Genomic DNA, 6241 nt, shown 5'->3' on the forward strand with positions numbered 1-6241 from the left:
AATCGCACCACCACCAAGGGTGAATACATATCCACTGGTAGACACTGAATCTCTTGAATCAGAGATCCAATTCGCATCACTATAGCCTTCTAAGACAGCAGGATACCCCTTAAAATGCAGTCCAAAGTTTATTGTACCCTTTAGGTACCTTAACAACCTAGTCAAAGCCTGCCAGTGTTCATGTCCTGGTCTATGAGTGTGTTGACTAAGTTTTCCAACTGCTAGAGCACTGTCAGGTCTAGTACAGTTCATCAAATATTACACTGAACCTATAATCCTTGAGTATTCCTTTTGGGATACCATCTCACCTTTGTTTTTCTTTAGGTGTACCTGACAATCTAAAGGTGTCTTTGCAGGTGAACTATCATATTGTCCAAATTTCCTTAGAATGCTCTCTACATAATGAGACTGAGACAATATTATTTCATTTTCTTTTCTGATGATCTTCATCCCTAAGATTACATCAGCTTCACCCATATCTTTGGTTTCAAAGTTTGACATTAAAAATCTCTTAGTAGATTTTACTATGTCCAAATTAGTACCAATAATTAGTATATCATCTACATATACACAAAGTATTACACCTTTATCCCCATTAAACTTACTATAAACACATTTGTCGGATTCATTTATCTTATACCCATTTGTAATTAAAACACTATCAAATTTGTCATTCCACTGTTTAGGTGCTTGTTTCAAACCATACAGTGACTTAATTAGTTTACAAACTTTGTTTTCATGACCAGACACAATGAATCCTTCAGGTTGTTTAATGTAAATTTCTTCTTCTAAATCTCCATTTAATAAAGCTGTTTTTACATCCATTTGATGTATTACCAATTTATGAATAGAAGCTATAGCTAATAATATCCTAATGGTGGACAACCTAGCAACAGGAGAATAGGTATCAAAATAATCTATCTCCTTTTTCTGTCTAAAGCCTTTAGCTACTAGTCTTGCTTTAAACTTGTCAATTGTCCCATCAGGTCTTAGCTTCTTTTTAAATATCCACTTGCTATCTAGTGCTTTTGTTCCAGGTGGAAGGTCCACTAATTCCCAAGTGTGATTTTCTATTATGGAATCTAATTCACTTTTAATAGCTTCTTTCCAAAATACAGCATCTGGGGATGTTACAGCTTCAGAGTAAGTTACAGGATATTTATCTATTAGATAGGTGAACATCACATCTCCTAGATTTGTTTATTTTCTTTGTCTTTTACTTCTTCTGAGTTCTTGAAACTCAGAATCCAATTCCTTTTCAGTTTCAGGTTGATTTCTTGAATCATTACTAGGTTCTTTAGGAATTTCTTTCTTCATAGGGAAGTGATGTTCAAAGAACTCAACATCCCTAGATACAATTATAGTGTTATATTCAAGGATATTTTCAACTGATTTCAAAACTAGAAATCTGTAGGCTGTACTATTTTGAGCATATCCTATGAATACACAATCACATGTTTTAGGTCCTAGTTTTCTTTTCTTAGGTTCTGGTATTCCAACCTTAGCCAAACAACCCCAAACTCTCAAATGAGATAAACTAGGCATTTTGTTATGCCACAGATCATATGGTATTTGACCCTTTTTTTTTGGGGTATCCTGTTATATATATAACAAGCTGAAAGAAGTACTTCCCCCCACAAGTTCAAGGGTAAACCAGAACTTATCAACATAGCATTAAACATGTCCTTTAATGTTCTGTTCATTCGTTCTGCTATACCATTTGATTCAGGTTGGTACGGGGCTGTGGTTTCATGGATAATACCATTATCATCACAGAACTTAGTTATAGAGTATTTTGTACCTCTATCTGTTCTAAGTCTTTTAATTCTTCTATCTAACTGATTTTCCACTTCATTTTTATATTTGATAAAGGCTTGTTCAGCCTCATCTTTAGTTCTAAGAAGATATACTTTAGTGTAACTAGAGTAATCATCTATAAAGGTCACATAGTACCTTTTACCTCCTCTAGATTCAAGATTTCTAAAATCAGCTAGATCACTATGAATTAACTCTAATAAGTCAGATTTTCTTTCAACACTAAAGTGAGGTTTCTTTGTGAATTTTGCTTCAACACATATTTCACATTTTTCTTTACTAGGTTCAATTTTTTTATTTATTAAACCTAAATTACAAAGTCTTTTAATGTAAGGTGCACTTCTATGTCCTAATCTACCATGCCAAATATCAAAGGACTCAACAATGTAAGCAACAGAAGAGGATACTTTTTCATTCAGGATTTCAAGTACATTAAGAACAAATAAACCATTTGCATTGTAGCCCTTCCTTACAACCACATTATTTTTGCTAATGATTGCCTTGTCTGCTTCAAAAGTGAGCTTTAGTCCATTCTTGTTCAAGAGCGCACCAGACACCAAGTTACGTCGTATATCCGGCACATGCAGCACCTCCTGAAGTGCAAGTACTTTCCCTGAAGTTAACTTCAGCAAGACCTTGCCCTTACCAACGACTTTTGAGGTCTGTGAGTTCCCCATGAAAACTTGATCCCCTTCCTTAACTAAGGTGTAGTCGTAGAAGGAGTTTCGGTTTCCACAAATGTGCTTGGTAGCACCAGTATCCAGAACCCACTCCTTTGGATTTTCCACCAGATTTACCTCAGTCACAACCGCTGCAATCACATCTGCCTTGTTTAAATTAACCTTGGCACTGGACGAACCAGTCTTTCGGTGTCAGCATTCCTTCTTGTAGTGTCCGGGTTTTCCACATTCAAAACAGACTCCTTTCTTTTTGGGTCCAAATTTCTTAAAATTCTTTTCCTTCTTCGGTTTCAGATTCTTAGACCCATCATTCTTAGTCTCAACAATGTTTGCCTTAGAGGTATACTCTTTGGCATTTTGTTGCTTATCTTTTAGTCTGTTTTTCTCTTCGATTTTAATCCGAACAACTACTTGGTTGGAACAAAAGCACTAGATAGCAAGTGGATATTTAAAAAGAACTGTTTTTCTTTTCTTTATCTTTTACTTCTTCTGAGTTCTGAGAAGGAACAGTTTCTCTTCAGGGGGGGTGTTCTTCTGTTGTGAAGGGTTGTGTTTGAGTTGTTTTTATTGTTGAGAGGGTGAGTGTGTACACTGTAATTTTCTCTCTGATTAGTGAAGAAGAAGTCTCCATCGCTGCCCCGTGGAGTAGGCATATTGCCGAACTACGTAAAATCTCTGTGTTCGTATTTGTGGCTTTTTTTGCTTTTTTTTTCCTGTTTGCGTTATCATTCTTGTGGCCACTACGTACTCTAACATGCACTTACCCTAAAACAAGAACTTTAGAATTATACCAGCCTAGTTCGTGACTACTACACTTGAATATATAAAGTTATAAACATGGTTTTAAATTTCGGTCTTCGATGGGGACCGAAACAGAAATTTTCGGAAATTGAAAATTTCGCAAAATTCCAAATTTGAGCCGAAATTTTGGAATTTCGGTAATTTCGGTCCGAAATTTTGATTAAATGCCATTCCGAAATTTAGGCCGACATTTCAAAATTTAGAAAATTCGGTTTCAAAATTTCGGCCTGAAATTTCGGATTTTGGTGGGGTCCGAAATCGGTACCGAAACCGAAATTTAAAACCTTGGTTATAAGAGGACTTTTGCAACTTTCCCTGCCCGCATCTCATCTATCAGTCTATTAAGAGCTATATATAAACTTTAACCTTCTTATATTACATCCAGTTCTTACTTTGGTCATGCACTTACCTTTTTGTTGTTGGTTGTACATTCACTACATTGAGTTTATCATGTTTTTAGGTGATTAAAGATCCCTTCGATACAAAATAAATCTTATGATTGTTTTACATATGAGAACAGCACCACCTAAGATGAACGCCAAAAATCAATCAATGTGGATGTTCTCATATAGCCGATCCCAACTAGTTTGGGACAAAGGCTTAGTTGAGTTGAGTTGAGTTGTGGCTGTTCTCATATGCAAAAGGCAACGAGGAAATGGCTTTCCGCAAAATGGCTATGAACAAATTTATATTGAGCAGGCATAAGTGTAAGTGAGGCTCAATTGTTCTTCAAACCAAACCATTTATTCCTCCAATTTATTTATGGATGCTATTCTAATGAATTTAGAGGTTGTATTCTTGTTTTCTCATTACCCCAAATAAAAATAGGGCTCATCTGGGCAAATCTTTCCTCGGAAAATCAGTCACCCCAATCATAGAAAATATCCAAGGAATGGCAACAAAAAGATGACAAGAAAAAAACAGAAACCAAAACGAACTCCTCCTCCCAACCCAAGACACAGGTACAAACAAATCTCACCGACAAAATCAAAGAGAAAACGATAAAAAAATAAAATAAAAATTAATACCCAATATTAATTTCAAGCCATTAATGTACAATGGTCACATGATACTCAACAATGGCATCCCCAGACGTAGCATTGAACCAATAAGTCTTCGCGCGGGCCACCCCACGTGCGAACCGGAACAACCCGGTCCCACCCACAACCGCCATTTCTCGAACCGGGTTCAATGCCCGGTTCCTTCCAAGAATGCTAATAGAGCTACCCTTATACTTGCCTTGGGTGAAACTATAGTCCAAAGCCATGATCAGACCCAGCTCCTTCTGGCCCGCCGAACCATAAAGCCCTTGGGCCCGGCCCACCTCCTTTGATTTAGGGTCCGTTCCTTCCGTAAGCAGGTCATTGGCCATCACCAGTAAGCCGAAGAGCGTAGCCGACTTGTTTGTATCGGAGGCTTGAGCAACCTTAACCGCACTCGGATTTTTCCCACTCGGCGTGTCGTGGAAGTAGAAATGCAACGGAGTCACCTTCTCTTTTCTGAGTCAGAGGCTCTTGCGCCAATTTTTATTGGCGCCTTCAGTTCTAGCCGCCGCTATAACGAAAGAGAAGAACAAAAGAGCCAGAGTTACTTTCTTCATCTCTCCCTTTCTCTAGGTAGTTCCTGCAACAATTTTAGTCACTTGACAGAGAACTTTCCAAGAATCAGAAAGGAGAAGAAATGAAGTAAGAACCCAAAGAAACCCTAACAGACTAAGAACCCAAAACTTAACAAGGAATAAACCATAGAACAATCTTTTCCAAAGAAACCCTAATAAATTAAGAAACGTCTAAAAAAAGCAGTAAACCATAGAACAATCGTTTTCCAAAGAAACCCAAAACTTAACAAGGAATAAACCATAGAACAATCCTTTTCCAAAGAAACCCTAATAAACTAAGAACCCAAAACTTAACAATGAAAAATTGACTTCACATTGAATCTATCAATGCAAGTTTATTACATTTCACGAATGCTTCAACATCAGTAATGTAAGATGGTAACTTTATACTCAATAATGGCATCCTCACTAGTGGTGTTAAAATAATAATTATTGAGCATAGCAAAACCCCGAGCAAGGCGAAACTTCCCCCTCCCTCCAACCACGGAGAGCTCCCTCATTTTCTCTGTTACCGGATTCCTTGAGAACACTGTGATAGAGCTGCCCTCATACTCTCCTGTGGTGAACCCAAAATCCATGGCTAAGACAAGTGACAACTTGTCCTGCCCGGACATGACATAAAGCCCTTGTGCGTTTCCAATAACGTTCGCATTTGGTCCAGGACCGTCCGTTAGTGGGTCATCGGCTACATAGACGCTTCCAAATGGCGTCGCTCCTTCATAGGTTTTGTTAGCCTGAGCCACCAAGACTGCACTTGGTTTCTCTCCACTATGAATGTCATTGAGATAGAAGTGGAGACGAGTCATCTTCTCCTTTCCTAAGACTGGGAAGCCTTTTCCACCATTGGATTGTACTGGTATGGCAGAAACACATAGTATCAAAACAACAAACAAAGCTAATCTACCCTCCATCTCTTCCTCTCTCTAAAGTTCTCACACTATCTCTATCTCTGTCTCTAGATAGGTTTATATGGACCATAGTTGCCAGGTCAAGAAAAGGAAGCGTGAAACGGAAATGTGAAACGCTTGAAAAAAAATTCAAGGACAAACGTGAAACCTTTTTCTTGAAAACTACTTCCCTCTTTTTATCAAAATCATGTGATATATAAAGGGAAATGATTCGCCCCTTTTGTTTACCGGGGACAGTCCCATCTAGTGTAGGTAAGTAATATATTGACCCATTTTTTACTTGGAACAGCCCTCTTTAGTATTTATGGCTCCTCATTTACACTGGATGGGGTTGTCTCCAGTAAAAAAACGGGTGAATACCATATGTAGGAAGTACTATATTCACCCCATTTTCTTACTTGGAACAGCCCTCTTTAGCG

General features: G+C 37.9%; 2 pseudogenes; both read right to left on the minus strand.

Annotated features, from left to right (window-relative positions):
* Window positions 1–4219: 4219 nt before the first annotated feature.
* LOC143855007 (dirigent protein 23-like) lies at window positions 4220–5954 on the minus strand (annotated as a pseudogene).
* LOC143853847 (dirigent protein 4 pseudogene) lies at window positions 5277–5825 on the minus strand (annotated as a pseudogene).
* Window positions 5955–6241: the final 287 nt, after the last annotated feature.

The sequence above is a fragment of the Tasmannia lanceolata genome, unplaced genomic scaffold (assembly GCF_043159265.1).
Source record: "Tasmannia lanceolata isolate RefF3 unplaced genomic scaffold, GAP_Taslan_0.1 ptg000020l, whole genome shotgun sequence".
Taxonomy (NCBI): domain Eukaryota; kingdom Viridiplantae; phylum Streptophyta; class Magnoliopsida; order Canellales; family Winteraceae; genus Tasmannia; species Tasmannia lanceolata.